Raw genomic sequence first — 18507 nt, forward strand, 5'->3', positions numbered from 1 at the left:
GTACTTCATTTTTTTTAGTACTTAAAAGGAAGATATTATTAATATTTATTTTGTCAAATAGTCATTAAAAATGCCCCCAAGCTCCTATTATGTAACTCTTAATCTTACTGAGACATTTCAACACACAAAAAAAGGAAGAACGTAATCCCTAATGAAGGGTTGCTATACACTGATTAAATTTAGCCACATGAAAAACAGCATTTCTTTCTTACTGTGGGTCATTAAAAAGTTCTGGTGACTTACTTTTTTGTCTGATATCTTCAGCAAAAAGGGTATAGCCCAACAAAGGCAACTTTTTGCTTCCCTTGTAGGAACTTAGGTGACATGGGAAAACCTTATGGCTGTTCAGAAGTGTGGGGCTCCCCTCTCCTCATCTATAAAAGACAAGTTGGACCAGATGATTTACCTATTACTCCATTCAAAAAAAAAATATGAACACCCATTATGTGCCAGGCATTATGCTCAGCACTGTGGCTTTTAAAAAACTTTCAGTTTTATAGTCCTTTATCATTCAAGTCACATGTATTAGTTTGTTTTAATAGAACTGCTTTACTGACGTTTTCTAATTCCAGGCTGTGGACTAGGCTGTGGTGGCAATAAGAAGTTCAAGACGATGTGCTGCAGAGAAGCCAGTGGTTACGTGGGTGTTCTGGGGTCAGGCTTCACAACAGAGGTGACACTTGAGAAGGGTACGCCAGCCAGGGCAAGATATCTCAAAGCTGAATTGGAATCCAGGCGGCTGAGTGTAAATCACACGCGAAGGAAGGGGGATTTTTACCTCTGAGATGAGCTGCTGGCTGGGCTTTTTCAGCACAGAAACGACAGTGAACCTCATCCGGTCCGCCGCACCGAGGATAAGGATGGCATGTCCAAGGAAAGGACCCCAGCAAAAGTCCCAGGAGAAAGGTGTAGCACTACAGGCAGGAAGGAGGGACCGGGTTCCATGCAGTTTTGAAGCAGAAACACTTGCAAAAGTCACCCACCACCTGCACGAGCTCCATCAGAGAGCTGACTTCTTTTTCCTGGAGCTGCGACCCCGTTTCTTCCCATCATCCCGCTGTCACACCTCCTTTGTCTGACCTTCTTAGGTCAAGCAGTGTCATCGGGGCCCGACGTCAGCCCTCGGGTTCCGGACCTTTCCTTCCGCACAACCGAGTCAGCCAACCAACCGGGTCCTCCCGCCACCTGAGATCCCGGGTGATCGCTCTCGCGCGATTCGGGAGGCGCTAATCACGCAGGCGCACTGGCCCCAGTCTCCATTAATATGCCGCGAGGACAATGAATATGCAGTTGAACGTTTTCTTTATTCATGTATTTATGGATATTTGGATTGTTTCCACTTCATGACTGTTATGAATAATGTTTTCTTGAACCTCCATGTATAAGTTTCTGTGAACATGTTATTTCTCTCCAGTAGACGCCTAGGAGTGATATTGCTAGATTGTATGGTAACTGTTTTTTTGGGGGGGATTGGGGTTTTTTTTGTTTTTGGTTTTTTGTTGTTGTTGTTGTTTGAGGAATTGCCAAGCTGTTTTTCAGAGAGAATGCATTATTCTGCATTCCCACCAGCAATGTATAAGAGTTTTAATTTCTCCATATCTTCACTTGCTATCTGTCTTTTTGATCATAGCCATTATAGTGGGTGTGAAGTTGTGTCTCACTATAGTTTAGGTTTGCGTTTCCCTGATAGCTAATGATGTTGAGCATCTTTTCATGTGCTTATTGGCCATTTGTATGTTTCTTTTTTTTTTTTTGAAAAATACCTATTCAGAACCTTTGTTTATGTTTTAAATGAGTGTTTTGCCTTTTCATTAAGTTGCAAGAGTTCTTTGTATATTCTGGATATAAGTTTCTCATCAGAAATATGATTTTTAATATTTTCTTCCATTCAGTGGATTGTCTTTTCACTTTCTTCATGGGATGTTTTGAGGCATAGAAATGTTTAATTTTGATTAAGTCCAGTAGATCTATTTTTTTTCTTGTGATACTTGTGCTTTTGGTGTCATATCTAAGAAACCATTGCCTACTGCAAGGTCGTGAATGTTTACACCTATGTTTTCCCTCAAGTATTATGTATTTTTAATGTACATTTAGGTCTTTGATCGATTTTGAATTAATTCTTGTATTTGATGTGAGGTAGGAGTCTAACTTTGTTCTTTCATGTGTAGGTATCCAGTTGTCCCAGCATTATTTGTGAAAAAGACAATCCTTACCACACTGAATCATCTCGGCACTTTTATTGATGATAGTTTTTGTTTTGTTTTGTATTAAATTCTGGACATTTTGAATACTATCTTGTACAAATGCAGAATTCTTTTTCTGAAAATTTTACTTTTAGCTGGCAGTTTAATTACTTCTGGGTCCCCTTGAATTTATTTAAACTTGTTTTACACTCTGTTGATATAGACTCAAGGGAGGCCCAAGGTGTTTCCCAGCCCCAATAGGTTGGCAATACTCAAATTCCATGTCCTGTCTTCCCTAAGGATTTTTTTCAGACTTGGGTTTCAGCTTTGTCAGGATGTCATTCTTATTTTGAGGCCTTTCTGGCATCTCAGCGTACATGTTAAGGAGATCTCTCCAATGGCAAGGCCAGATGTCACCAGACACTGCTTTTTTGTGCCTTTCCCCGTGACCAGCACTGCTCCATTGCTACTCAACCCTGTAGAGGTTGGTATCCCATTAGACTTGAGTGGTCCCATTTTGTGCACATATATCCCAGCCCTTGTACACTGGCAGGTGTCTCACCCTGACCAATGGAATTCCTTCTGCAAAGAACTGCCCTTCCTGATGCTTTGCCCAACAGGTTCCAGCCACTTCATTCTAATCACTTTCTACTCAGCTTTGTGGGATTGCGTGCTTTGTTGGGACCCCAGCTCCAAGCTGTGGTTCATTGGGAAATTGTCTGCAGGCATGAAGCTGGGAATTTATGGGGCTAAATTGAATTTCCCTTTATGTAAGAATCACAGCTATGTACTGCCTGTTGCCCATTACCTGAAAACAGCTGTCCTCTCTTATCATTCTTTATAATGGAAGGGCTAGTCTGGGTACCAGTTACTCCATTATAGCTATTTGATGCAGACTTTTAAAAAACTACTTTACAATGGGAATAGATTTGTTTCATTTTTCTAAATACTCAGAATCACAAAATAATATTACTTATCCTGAGTATCATTTGTGATAATGAAATTGTCTACCATATGTTTAGTATCCTGGAATTTTTTAATAATACTGCATTGAAAAGAGGGCTTAGTACATTTTGTAAAATTCTAAGAGAGACTGATAATTCTGAAGTGGCCTTAAGAATTACAGTCTAACTCTTTCAATAGCAAAAATCTAAGGAAAATTGAAAAATGCCTGCTATAAATCAGCTGAATTATTTGAATGCAATTCAAATTACTAGAAATAACTTTCTAAAGAGTGCAAATAATACTGTTACAAGAATCATAATGAGGGGGAAATTATTCTAAAGAAGTAGAGTGCTCAGCTGGAGGAGATAATTAGGTAATGAATGGTTAATTGGTAGAGTATGAAGTTGGTGTGTAGGTATATTAAAGTAGATTAAAAAGTCTCAAGAGAGACAAAGCAAAGGAGAAAGCAATTTAGCGTATTAACCAGTATCCTCCCTCCACAACTCTTAGACATATGTAAGAGCATAATCTTTTAGGGAGAAAACTGATAGCATTCATTTATTCACTAAATGGAGAAAACTATGAAAATTATTTGGAAGCATTAAAATTATGAAAATTATGGCATTGAGAAATTAATTAAATAGCTATATAATTTAACTTGACTCTCAGATCTTTAATACATAACACTAAATCTTTTAAAGTAAAAGACTAGCACCCTGAGGTTAAAAAGTTAGCACTAAACAGAACTACTCAACACAGGCAACCAGAAGATTCCCATAGACTAAACACATAGGTATATAGCAGGCCACTACTGTTCTCCCCAGGCGCTGGACTGCAGTAGAAACAGCACACTGTCTAGTAGAAGAAAAACATGTCCTCTTCCAGTAACTCCTTTGTGTAGTATTTTCTTATTTATGACACACAATAAATGGTCAAGTCATTTGAAATTCTCCTTGCTGAGAAATGATCTCTGATCTCACACAGACTTTAGTTTCTCTGAACTCTTTTAAGTGCAAGTGTTCCTGATCAGATGTCCAGGGCTTGTCTAAAAAACAAGACAGCCTGTTTGTAGGGTTGTCAGAAAAAATGCAAGCAGCCCAGTTAAATTGTATTTCAGGTAAACAACTTTTGGGGGGAGGGTATAAGCATGTGCTAAAATATTACATGTGACACACTTCTGCTATAAATGATTGCATTATTCATTGTTTATCTCAAGTTCAAATTTCACTGGATGTCCTGTACTTTTATTTATTAAATCTGGCAAATCTACCTGTTCAGTAAATGCATGCCAGCTTGGTCAGCAGTGGCAACTGGAGGTTGAGACTGTAGCCTCAGAGTCTGGGAGATTTAGGTCCTTATATAAGAACTGCCTCCAGTTGACCTTGTTGGGTATGATTTATTTTTTCAACTGTAAAAGGGCATAATTATAGTATGTTTAATATTCTTGTTGGAAAGATTCAAAGAATTTTTTTAAAAGTGACATGACAACAATGCCAAGGTCTTACAAATAGTAAGCCCTCAATAAATATAAGCTATTTATTTAATAATATGTTATTATTTTTCAAAGAGAATGAGACTTAGAGAGACTTAAAGAGTATGTATTTATATATATTTCCAATATTCAAAGATTGTTTCCTCAACATACTACTTCTCTATTAAGATATTTTGAAGTTCCCTTTTACCATCATAATATTTCATTCAAAACCTCTCAAAATTCTTAATACCTATGAACAATTTGAGCCATTTGGATCAAATAACCTTCTCAAAGCTGTGAAGATCAACGAACTAGGTCCATTTTTTTCCTCTCTATTCTTCATGTAAATTTACTAAACTTTGCATAAATCAATGTGTAACCTACAAATATTAATAATTCATATGGAAATGAGATTTTAATTGTAAATATTATTAGAGCCTATAGAAAGATAACTATGTGAACTATGTTATAAAATTTAGGCGAATAAAAGGTTAAAACTATAAAAATAAGGGTTTCATTTTATACATGTTTATGTAAAACGTGTAGGATAAGCGTAGGATACAGAAAAATGGATGTAACATTAAGCTAGTTTAGAAAAAATTCAATCATCCGCCCAGTCCTCACATCCTATAGCTAATTTAAACTAAACACATTTATACATTTCTGGCTTCAGACTTCAGAGTTGAAGTGTGTGGGCTCTAATTGCGCTCTGGCAGTTATTTGCCAGAAGTTTAAGCAGGAGAGCTTTGAAATCTTTCTCAAATACTGTTTATATATTAACTAGCTCAACATGTAATGTGATTAAACCAGTGAGTCTACATATCAGTCTCAAGGGAAGAACATTCTTTGAACATCTGTGAAATTATTTTTCAATCATTTAAAATTCTATTTAAAATTAAATAGAGGTGTCTTGAGAGTCCTCATTTATTCTCTTTTTATTTCTTCCCATTGCCATCTCAGTCTGCATGTCAAGGCCGTGCTTCTCTTTTGGTTGTTAATCAGTTTCATTTTGAGATGTCAGGATCAGACAAAATTCAGTGTGTCTGAAACCAATTCACTCTTCCTGTGAAATGGAACACTTTTCCTGAATGTCCAATTTATGTGCTTTGCCATTACCCAGGATCAAACGTAATTTCTGTTGCATTCTTCATTACAGTGTACAGTCAGTTGTCATGTCTTGTCAATTCTTCCCTCACACTGTCTATTGTATGTGTAGCTCTAGTTGCCCACAATACACACATAAAGACACACACGCACACATTCTATACCCATTCTTCACTTCTGGTCTGAGTAACCATTAATTTTAAATGGTTTAGAAGCTTTCTAATTGCTTCTATCTCTCCCCTTTAATTTATCCTGAATATAACTCAAATTAACCTAATAAGGTAAGACTTCCTTCATGTTTTTTTCTTATTCATACCAAAGCAATGGTGTCCAGTTAACACTGACCATTTTACATTACGATTCTGGTATGGTTTCTAATCAATAATTTTCTACACCACGTATCCAATTGTTAGTCATCCCATTTTGTCCCTTTTCATTTTGTATTGTAAATATTGAGTTCTTAGATCAGCTTTTTACCCTGGGTGGTCATGAATGAAATTTCAACTTTTGGCTTTGAAAACTGTAAGCCCTACTAATTACTAGAAGAAATCTTAAGATATAGAAAAGAAAACTCCCCCTTCTCTCATAGGACTCAGGAAAGCAATTACTATCTTGTTATCATAAAAGTATCCTTTCCAAGTGTTATTTTTTAGGAAATAAGCCTTATAAGACACATGGGCCTTAGGCATCGCTGCTATATGCATGACAATTCTGATTCTGCCCTCGCACTAGCAATTTCACTTGATAGAATATGTACTTATGTTAACCACAAGGCATATTTAAGAACACTATTTCTAGGAGCCCAAACTGCAAATGATCCAAAGATCTATCAATTATAGAATAGATACACCATACTATATTAAGATAACAGAATACTATAGAACAGTAAAGAATTAGAAAAACAGCCGGCTGCCCCCGCCTCCTTCCGTCGGATCCGCGCTCTCCCGCGGCTGCGCCGCCTCGGCCGCCCGGGAGACAAAGCACCGCCGCCGCTGCCACCGAGCGGGTCCAGGGCCATGGCCGGGCCGGCCCCCCCGCCGGGCCCCCAGAACTGAGCAGAGGGCGGGGAAGTGAGCAGTGGCTGAGAGGTCCCAAGCCCCCAGGCCCCGCCGCCATGAAGCTGAACCAGCGCAGCCTGGCCTTCCACGCCACCTGCGACGCCCCGGCCCACAACGCGGGCTTCCTGTACAAGAAGGGCGGCCGGCATCCGGCCCACCACCGCCTCTGGTCTGTGCCGCGCGGCACCATGCTCTTCTGCTTCGGGGACGGGGCCAGCCGTGAGCCCGTGGAGGGCTGCACCGTGCAGCTGGTGGAGGCGGCCGAGGAGTTCGCCTTCGCTGTGCGCTTCGCTGGGGCCCGGGCCCGCACCTACGTGCTGGCGGCCGAAGAGCCGGGCCGCCATGGAGGGCTGGGTGAAGGCGCTGTCGCGGGCCAGCTTCGACCACCTGCGGCTGGTGGTGCGCGAGCTGGGGCACCGGCTGGCGGCCGTGCGCGCAGGCGGCCCACTCCTGGCCCGCCGACCCCGCGCGCTCCCGCCCAAAGAGAACGGAGACCCCCGCCGGCGCCGCCCCCGGCCCGGCCCCGAGCCCCCGCCACTGCCGCCCCGCCGGCGGGCTTCGGCGCCCAACGGGCCTCTCGACTCGGCATCCTTCGCCCAGCTGCACGAGTGGTACGGCCAGGAGCTCAGGGCGCTGAGAAGCCAGTGGCTCCGCAGCCTGGCCCAGCCCTGAGGATAGGGCTGAGGGCCGGAACCAAGGGGAAGCGGTCAAGGCCAGCCCTGAGGTCAGCACTGGCCCTGGTTCTGGTGCCACTCCAGCCCCAGGCCCTGCTGTGACAGGCCCAGCCCTGAGACACGGGAACCTGGCCCTGAGGGCAGTCGCAGTCGGGCTGAGCCCGGAGGTCCCTGCCTGGTCTGCTCTCGGGGACTCAGGCTCTGAGAAGATGCTGGGTTCTGAGGGGTGCTTTGGGACCTCTGTCATTCAGAGAAAGCCCAGCCGTGAGGAGGCCATCGTGCCTGATCCTCAGGAGAATCCAGGCCCTGGGTGATCCTCAAGCAGCCGGAGGGCTGCTTTTGTGGGAACTGTAGCCCCCAACCCAGCCCTGCAGGTGCCTCGGTCGCCTGTCCCGAATCACCTAGCAGAGGCGTGTTGCTGGCAACAGGCCTCCACTGGGGCAGCTGGGACCTGTGAGGATCTGTGGCCTGGAAGGCACATGCGCCGTCAGCGCTGGTCCAGAGGCTCCAGACTGGGCCTCACGCGGACAGGAGGTCGGGCTGTGCTACACCGCACCTGGGCCTGACCCTCTGGCTCCAAGGCCCGCCGGAGGAGCTGCCTGGCTGCCGGCTGCCTGCCTGCCTCCAGAAGTGTGGGCTTTCCTGTGTGCCCAGCACCGTGAGATGGCCTGGTCCCCGGGGCTCCCGGCCCGGAGTGAGGCCGAGGCAGGACTTTCCCCCGGGGCCTCAGCCAGGCCTCGAGGTGATGCTCCTGGGACAGTAGCGGCCCTCTGGCCTTGGGCCATGTCTGTGTTCCTGTGGCAACTCTCACCCTCTCCCAACACTCCTTAACCACATCCTCTGTCTCCCCGAAGCCAGCTCTCCCACCCCCAGCCTGGGCCGGGGCCTCTCGGGAGCTCGCCTGACCTTGTCCAGGCCTGGGCTGGGCAGCTGTAGCCTGAGCTGACTTTCCAGCAGGTTCCCCTAGGGAGGAGGGGCCGTGAGCTGACTCACAGCCCAGAAAGGGCCCGGGTGCCAATCTGACAGGAGCAAAGAAGCAGCTGCAAAGCCATATTTGGCTTCCAGAACCCTCTCCCTCCATCGCAGCCCCTCTCTGAGCTCACAGACTCAGCCCCCTTCTTGCCCACAATATTCCAAGAGGGAGACCAGGTCTCGCTTTGCTTCGAGACCAACTTCTGTTTTTCACTCACTACAGTGGCCATTCTTCATCCAGGGAGAATCTGATGGGGCTGGGACACCCCTGGTCCTCAAGCTGGGTCATGTTTACAGTCCTCAGTGCCCCCAAATTGGGACTCCCTGAGGACACCCCTGCCCTAATCTTTATTTCCCCAGAGGCTCCCTCTTGGTGACACACAGACTCGGCCCTTAGCCCCTTCCTGCTGCCTTTGGAGACCTTGGGGCTTGCAGAAGAATGGGGGCTGTGTGTCTGCAATCACCAGCTCACTGCTGGCTCAGTTGACTGGAGCTTGAGTTTTAATTTAAATACTTAGGGTGTTTTTTTTCCTAGCAACAAAGCTTGGTGTTTTCACTGCTTTTGTTTCTTGTTGGCTGGTGGGAAGGGATAGGGTGCCCTGGTTCTGAGTTTGGCCAGTGAGGGCTGGGGGGACAGTTGGCACTGCCCCCAGGGAGAGGGCAAGGGGCCTTGGCTGGAGACAAAGGAACCTCAAGAATCTCACCTGGTTCTTTGCCTTCTCCCTGGCAAGGCCTGCTCTCCTGCAGGTGCTCTGGGGGTCTTGGTTCGCTTTCCATGCCCCTCTTCCCCAAGTCCTGAGTGGTGGGGATGGGGATGGCAGCTCTTGTCCACAGGCTTTGGGTCTCAGGGGGTGTTAGGACCTGCCCAGTGCCCATGTCCTGGCCAGACCTAGCTGGTGTGGTGAGGTGCTGGCCCCAGTCCTGGTGTAGGTTTACAAGCACTAAAGGTACAGTCTCCCCCCACCCACCCCCAAAGCACAACATGCGGTCAGGCTGCCTCCGGAGTTGGGTGGGGGAGCGATATCAGGCAGCCTGGGAGAGGGATATAAAGGCTAAAATAAAATAAACACAGGTTTATCAAGTAAAAAAAAAAGAAGAATTAGAAAAATAAAACAATGAGGATGGATTTCCATGATTCCATTTATAAAAGTTCAAAAACAGGCAAAACCAATCTATAGTTTTAGAAGTGAGAATAATGGTTACCCTTGCTGGGGTGGGGTCGGAGGGCTGGGGGAATAGTAGTTACTAGATGTGACTTAGAGGGGGGTGATGCAGATTGCCCTCTTGGCCCCAATTTCAACAACCTGATTTTCATATTGATTATTTCTTCCCTCTAAGCTCATTGATACCTACTCTTCCATCAATCGGTGACACTTCACACCTTCTTCTACTTTGGGTTTGACGTGTTCAGATCAGATTTTTAAACAGGACACTTTAGAAGAGGAATATTCCCAATATTCCCAGATATTCAGAATTAACACACACACACACACAATTCTTCTTTGCCTTGTCTTATCCTTCCATATGGTCATACATGTATACAATCAATCTATACATGTATAGATTGATTGCATCATTGTATGTTATTGTACACCTATAATTTGAAAAGCACTGAACACAGTACTTGGAATACAAAAATGAACTCTCTGCATTCCCAGTCTTGTTTTATATGTGATCCTAATGAAGCACAAAAGCATATACACTAATAGCAATTTAATAAATTATATAATAGAGGTATGTATAAAACTATATAGGAGTGCAGACAACTCACTGGAAAGTCCTCATATTGAGATAATATTTGAAATCGTATTTGACCTCATCAGGAAAACAAGAGGGGAAAGTAATCCAGGCAGAATAACAACTTATGTTAAAGGCACAACCACATGTAAAACCACACGATGTTCTCAGAGCAGTGAACTGCATTACATGGTGGTATATGGGTTGAAATAGGGGACAGGGCTGTGAGATGAGTTCAGAAGGTAAGAAGGTATTTTACAAAAGGGCAGCTCCACAGCAAGGACATCACATATCCAGACTCAGCCTAGTGCACACAGACATGTAACCTCAGCAAGAAGTACACTTCTCTTGTTTTAAGTCCCTGGTAATTTGAGATTTCTTTTGCTATTAGATTATAATCTAGTACATTCAAAGCTGACTCACCTATTAAACGTGGTAGGTACAATGTCTAAGTCCCATTGTTTTAGGGACCTGGAAAAATGTTTTAATTTCCTTAAAATCAGAAGAAAAATTAATGTAATCAAGTCTGGATTATATTCATGTTTATATCTATGCAGTCATGAGATATGGTAATAAGTGTTTTTCTGAAAGAAGAGGCCACAAAAGTCCTAGGACCCATGAAAGTCATAATGTGACCTTGAGCTCACTCTGAATAACACAGAAATTGAGAAACAAGAAGTTGGGAGTGTGGTCATAACACAAACAGAGAATAAGTGGAGAAATGGTTTAGGTGTCAAGTAGTGAGGTGGTGAGGCAATTGCAGGAGTGAAGGAAGTTTATGTTACATAGTTGTAAAACATTTGGTAAAACTGTCACCTGTGATTGTATAGATGGCAATTTGTGAACTTAATAAACCCATAGTGTGTTAACTTTTATTGGCTATGTTTGGCAAACTATTAGAGGAAAGATATACTCGAAAAATACTAGTTCTATTTTAAGCCAAACAGAAATGAAGTCAGGGGATGGCAGTGGGGTTGGAGCAGAGAGAATAACACGTAACACAAAAACAATAAATCAGAGAACTGTGTACAGTATAGAGAAGAATGCTGGTAGGTAGGTTTGGCTATTGGCATATGGACCTGAGTCATGTTTGTATATTTTCAAATGCCTTGAGATATTCTAATACATGAAGACAATTTGACATATTCTAAGGTTATATTTATTTTCTCATAAAACTTTGTGGCTGTTCCCCACTATCTTCTGGTACATAGGATTTTAGAAGAGAACTTTGATAGTAGGCATACAGGTTTTGTTTTTTTTGTTTGATGTGTGTTTGTATTATTTTGTTTGATGCCTTGGTTCACTGTCCAGGATACTATGGGATTCTCTCTTTAATCAAACAACCAATAAGTTCATCACAACATTTTAATTTTGCAGTTCCTACCTCCCTCATTTCTTTATAACAGAACCTAGAATTAGAGGGTCCTTTGTTTTATAAATTTGGCTCCCTTTATTTCAGGATTTTTTTCTATTTATTTTTTTGAATGCAGTGTTAATTCAACTTCTTATCTAATTATGGCTAATTTTTGTTTCATTATTTCTTTTTAACAGGCCTTCTAGTTCCTTTTTCATGTGGTCCCATTGTTCCATTTCCTGTTTTATAAATTTTACATTCTTTTTAGTCATTGAAAGTAAGAAGCAATTGTAGAGATGCTTGTGGGATATTTTTATGGAGATATCTGCGTGTGTGTGTGTGTGTGTATTTATTTAGATCTTTTTGTTTATCTCTGGTTCTCAGCAGCAAAATAACTTTTCTTCTAAAATTTATTTGTCAAGTTAAAATTCTTTCACAGAAAAAATATGCAGCTTGAATGAATGATTCCTAAACCTGCTCTAACTCTCTGCCAAAAGTGCAACAGCTATGCCTCAAAGTGGGAATTTCTTCTCTTCCTTGGAGCACATTCACTACCCAGCCCTCACTCATAGCACTCAGATGAGCATTCTCATACCTGTTTTTATTCCCATTTTACAGATCAGACAATTGAGACTTAAAGAATTAAAATAATTTCCATAAAAGTAAAATAAAACCTGTACGAAACTATCGGGAACTAAAACTGAGGTCAGTGATCCCATTTTTGCTATATTGATATTTCTGTTCACTCCAAACATGTATATTAATTTGTTGTTTTACTCAAATATTTTCCATTGATCCTAGAGAAGCTATTGCTATGATATACTTATTACTGGGAAGTCCAGAATAGGTGATGTTTAATTAAATTTTAAAATATCCAGATTTCCCCAGAATGAATATCTTTAGATATTCATATGTCCCTTGATAGGTTCTGAGCCAAGTCAAATATTCTAGATGACATATTCTGAAGTGGGAGAAAAAAAGTTATTATACACTTAAGACGAAACCTTAGGAACAGAAATTTAATCTGAGCAAAGCAATTATAAAGCAAAGTTGTACATGTTTAGTCAAACTGGAATACCAGCGTGCCTAGAGCGAGCTGGAGAGGAGAGTCGGGACAGGGGTGGCAGAGGCAGGCCTGTCGCTGGCCTTCGTCAGCACACGTGTCAGCCCACCCTAAAGAAAGAAGACCCGTGCACTGAACAACCCATCCGTTATTCCAGGTAGTCAGGATTTATCTTTGTAATTCTGTTGCATGTCAGCAAGTTCACCAAGTGACAAGATGCTTAGGCAGACAGGTGGCCTCTTTTCCAGGATGCCATCTCATCTGTAAAAATGAGTTCTAATGCACCAGGGAAATGGAGAAGCTGCGGGCCAGGACCCATTGGGATTAATTTGACATAATAAGTGTCTCTAATGAAAGAAATTTGCCGTAGAAATACAAATTGGGAATAGAACTATTATTTCTAAGTTCTTCTATTATTTCTAAGTTTTCATCATACTGTTATTTGTGGCATTTATGACAGAGAGTTCTCACTGAGGTATTGCAACTGGTGTCTACACATCACCAACAAGAACATGCTTGCTTCAGTCTTTTTCATACACCCTTCCACCCATTTTTAACTTCGCTTTTTTTCTAAATGTCTAGGTTTGGAATATGAAAGCACTGACACCATGAATACTATTACAGCTGCTAAGGTAGAAAGAATAGTTGTATAAGAGATCAAACTCTTTTGTCACTGTATATATCAGGTAAGATGCTGATGTATCTACATATCATATATACACCAATATTTATAAATAACATCCACTTGTTTAGCTCACAATTCTGTGGGTCAGCAGTTTGGCCTTAGTTCAGCTAAGCAGTGCATCTGCTGGGCTTGACCTGACTCCCTCATGCATTGGCAGTCAGCTAGCGCTCAATGGCTTTACTTACATGTTTGGCAGTTGGCTGTCAGCTGATTCAGTGGTAGTGACTGTGTGTCTCTCATCACCCTGTGTCTTTCATCATTGAGTAGATTAGTCTGGGTTTGTTCACAACTGGCTGTTCCAGTGTTCCAGAAGTAGCAAGCACGAAAGCCCCAATTCTCCAGTACTTTGTAAATTCCTGCTTTGGTCACAATGTGATGTCTCATTGGCCAAAACAAGTCACATGGCTCTGCTCCAAGGGCTGCACCTACCTTTTATGACAGGGGGACAATGCTTTGGCCACAAATAGGGGACCTCTAACTCAAGCTTAAACAGTGGGGAAATCTGTTATCCCATGTATCAAGAAGCCCAGGGCTTCCCTGGTGGCGCAGTGGTTGAGAATCTGCCTGCCAATGCGGGGGACACGGGTTCGAGCCCTGGTCTGGGAAGATCCCACGTGCCGCAGAGCAGCTGGGCCCGTGAGCCACAATTACTGAGCCTATGCGTCTGGAGCCTGTGCTCCGCAACAACAGAGGCCGCGACAGTGAGAGGCCCGCGCACCGCGATGAAGAGTGGCCCCTGCTTGCCGCAACTAGAGAAAGCCCTCACACAGAAACGAAGACCCAACACAGCCATAAATAAATAAATAAATACTTAAAAAAAAAAAAGAAGCCCAGAGATAGGGTGTCCTCCACAATGATTGAATTGGGAGCTCAAAAATGACATCAGATTTCTTTCAGATCCTTTCTACCTCTCGTCTCTGACATCCACAGTATTCACAGCATGCATAGGCCTGTGACATGATGGCCACAGCAGTGCCAGACATCACTTTTTACAAAGAAAAAGTAAAGGCAGAAGGGAGACGGTCTCTTCTGAGGTCTTGGTATCTGAGGAATAGGAGAAAGTTCCCAGAATGCCCCAGAGACCTCCTTTTATGTAACATTGGCTATATTGATGTCAAAAAACCACTCCTGAAACAATCCTTTGCTAGGAGAGGCTATTACCATGACTACCTTAGACTGAACACTTGGCAAGGAATGGGTCATAGATTAATTCAACAACTATTTATTGCATACCTGCTATGTACGAGCATGTGCCAGGCACCGAGGACATAGCAGTGAATGAAATAGTGTCAATCCTCATGAAGTTTACATTCTAGTCAGAAGGATATACAGTAGATAAACAAGTACATACAATATACAACTGATAACAAATAAAAGCTACTGAGAAAAAAAATGGTAAAGGGGATACTGAAAGAGGATGGGGATGGGGGTTCTGATTTGTTTAGGAGAGTTAGGCAAGGTCTGACTGGCCAGGTGACCTTTGATCAGAGTCTCGTAAGAAATGGAGTGCTTTGCCACAGGGATATCGGAGGAAAAGACCTCCCATGCAGAGGGAAAAGCACCTGCAAAGATCAGGCCTGAAGAGGTTTGTTTGAGAAAGAGTAAATAAGCCAATGAAACTGGATCAGAATGATCTGGGGATAGGGTGAAGGTCAGCATCGTATGCAGCCTGGTAAATGATAATAAGGTTTTGTATTTTTCTCTAAGTCAAAGGGGAAGCCACTTGAGGATTTCGAACTGATTTGTGACATTCCTGAATTTACAATACTCTGCTATGTTTCTAATAGACAATATGGGGCAGGGGCAGAGGCAGCAGAATACTGGAATGTTCCAGGTGAGCACCTGTGGTGGGTTTGACCAAGGGGGTGACGATAGAGAAGTGTTCTGGTTCTGGATACATGCTAACCATGGAACAGAGAGAATTTGATGACAGATTTGATACACATCATGAAAGTAACTTTTCTGAGCTGTCTATAAAAATAATACCTACATCACAGTGTTGTCGTGAGGATTCCACCATATAATTTACGTAAAATTGTGTTTCAACAGTTTCTAATATCCAGTCTCTCATCTCATCCCAAAATGATTATAATTCATCTTGCTTCTACATGGAATTTTCTAGCTAAAAGGTATTTCACATACCATACGTCTCCTAAATAAGGAGGTCGGGATGGATTTGGGTGGACCTTGAGAAGCAGAGCTGGAAAGAGAGCTCAGAATACCAGGAGGATATGAATAGAAAACAAGAAGGCAAGTGAAATGTAATGAGATAGAAGTATTTGCCTGTAGCTGACTTATTTTGTTCTGTGCTATCAATCATGCATGAGTAAACCAGCTACATACAAAAGTTCACAGACAAAAATGTCCTCTTCTTTACCAGGTTTTCTCATTTTGGATAAACTCTAACTTTCCTGAGGGCTCCAAAAAAAAAATACCTAGAAATATCCTGGTGCATATCTAATTCAGGGGCTAATTCATATGACCCTTTTGCTAGCCCATATCTTTCCCAGGAAGCAGACATGAGCAATGTTTTTATCACTACATTATTCTGCCTTTTGTAAGCTCAGATTTGTGTAATGTTACTTATTTTACTTTCCAACAATAAGTGACTTTAGTAGGACCATGAATCATCTGAAAATTTTATGTATTATTATTTCCTTTTGTAAATAAAATCAAACACTGGAACACTTTGAGCATATCACAAAAATCATCCCTGGCTATTTCTACCTGTGTCTTTAATTAGCATAGGATTTCAGAAAATTCTGTTATAAATGTATTCCCATTTATGTGGATTTAGTTTTAAGGTATATCAAAAGATCTGGCTTCAATATAGCTCTCACTATTTTATGGAATATTTTTCTTGCCCTCAATTATATGGCCTGATAATATGGCCACAGGAGTACAGAGGTTTAAATGTCTTTTAAGTGATAGTGATTTTTATGGACCATAATTTGATCCATAAAATTTATATTTGTGAAATACAGTTAAGAACTGCCTTGGACTTCCCTGGTGGTGCAGTGGTTAAGAATCCACCTCTAATGCAGGGGACGCGGGTTTGAGCCCTGGTCCAGGAAGATCCCACATGCCATGGAGCAACTAAGCCCTTGCCAGAACTACTAAGTCTGAGTGCCACAACTACTGAAGTCGGTGTACCTAGAGCCCGTGCTCTGCAACAAGAGAAGCCACCGCAATGAGAAGCCCGCGCACCGCAGTGAAGAGTAACCTCCGCTCACCACAACTAGAGAAAGCCCACGCGCAGCAACGAAGACCCAACTCAGCCAAAAATAAATAAATTAATAAAATTTTAAAAAGAATTACATTAAAAAAAGAACTGCCTTATACAGTTTATATCTATTGCTGTTTTTCTTTTTCTTCCTGATGCAGAAAGCTGTCGTCATTTTTATTGTAGGCATAGATATATAACTGGAGAGCATTTACTTTTGTTTTAGAAATTATTCCAGCCAGGATCTGTTTAGACAAGCTGTTGTATATGTTTTTGTTTGTGCTTAAATTAAGTCTAACAAATCAGGACTTAAAGCCACTGGCACATTTTAGATTATAGATCATAGCAAATCTTCAGCAACTTGATTTCATATTCAAAAAATTTCAAATTACTTAATATGCATGATGCAACTTTTTTCAAGCATATATTATTCTTACTTTATCTTCATGATGTTACTGACTTACATTCTGTAATATACAATGTTGATTTTGTGCCATTTGAGGAACCAATGTTTGTCCTTAGCAGCCCTCCTTCCCTTCAGATGTAGCTTTCCCTTCTTCTGGCAGCAAGGCTCATCATTCCAGGATACATAAGAAAAAAATGCTCTTTTTTTCCTCCTTAAAGCCCATTAAGGGTTCTTTCTGTTCTTCATATTAGAGCACAAGGAGAAAACCTACAGTTTGTTGATTACCTCAAGTTGGAGGCAAATGAACATTTTGCTCGGGGGCCTGGTGCTGAAATCTGAGACCACAGCAAATAGTTCATTACAAGTAAAACATGTAGAAGGAAGAGGAAGCAGCAGCAGGAGGTTTCAGTTCCTTGATCATCGCTGCCAGATCAGATTCAGTGTTACGTTTCATTTTAGCCAACTGGCAATGATTATATTTGTATAAAAAGTTTGAATTCAGACGTTGGTTCAAGATAGACAAAAGATGAAATTCAAGGATGCCAATTGAAAGAGGCAACCAGGAAAACCACAAATTATTTATTTATTTATTTATTTCCCCCCCCCACCCCCGTAGCATTGTTTAATCAAAATAATAAAATAAATATACAATCAAATCTACATGAGTAATTATGCAAATATCACCCCACCTACACCAGTGAATTCTTTTTCTTTTTTCTTTCTTTTTTTTTTCACAACTCACACACACACACACACACACACACACACACTGTATTTTATTTTTACAAGAGATAAATAAACTGACACCAAGCATTGTAAATGGATGACCACAACAAAAGCAACAATGATTGCAATTACCAAACCACAAATTATTTATTACAAACTATATACATATTTATATTAAAGATGCTGTTCAAATAGTCTCTTAGATCAAGTGGTCAAGGGGCCATGCACTTAATTAATATGGCTGCTTCACTGACTTGACCACCAATAAGTGACTTTACAAACCAACAGAGGAAAGGCAGGCACTGCCTTTACCCATGTTTTGATAGTTCACCTACTGCCTCTGACTGCTCTCTATTCCTAGCCTGTGCCTCAAAATGCACTTTTTTTCATGAATGTTCTTTATCTCAAAGAGAGTAATGGGGTTACAGTGACCTTATAATGTATGTGAAACGGTCCACAGCCAGCTCAGTGCACTCTTGGGAAACACAGGGAGACTGGTGTTGTGGTTTTTGATCCTGGTGGTGCGCAAACTGTACTTTTATGCTGATTGAGTGTTTTAGACATGACTTATATCCGATGAAACTAGGGTCATTTTTATTACTGACTGGAGAGTTCCAGTCAACAAAGGTGAGTATAAGAGATGTTACCTTTTATATCTTAAACACTAGCAGGTATTTTGCTCTTATGAGAAATAGAGTCATACCCTTATCAAAGCAATTTTAAAACTTATCAATTACTTGGTAGTATAATGAATGGCTAAATTTGGTTATAAGCTTAGAGGATAAAATATGTTTATTTTTTTTCCAGGAATTTCATCACAACCAACAACTCAGGAGAGACATCCTTTACTTAATGTATAAGTCATAAATATCTTGTTGTCCCTATACTGACGTCCAGAGTATG

At 41.8% G+C, this 18507-nt stretch overlaps 1 pseudogene; it reads left to right on the forward strand.

Moving 5' to 3' along the window:
- The first annotated feature begins 6808 nt into the window (after nt 1–6808).
- Nucleotides 6809–7436, forward strand: LOC133087714 (sesquipedalian-1-like; annotated as a pseudogene).
- The last annotated feature ends 11071 nt before the right edge of the window (nt 7437–18507 follow it).

The sequence above is a fragment of the Eubalaena glacialis genome, chromosome 3, assembly GCF_028564815.1.
Source record: "Eubalaena glacialis isolate mEubGla1 chromosome 3, mEubGla1.1.hap2.+ XY, whole genome shotgun sequence".
In the NCBI taxonomy this organism is placed as follows: domain Eukaryota; kingdom Metazoa; phylum Chordata; class Mammalia; order Artiodactyla; family Balaenidae; genus Eubalaena; species Eubalaena glacialis.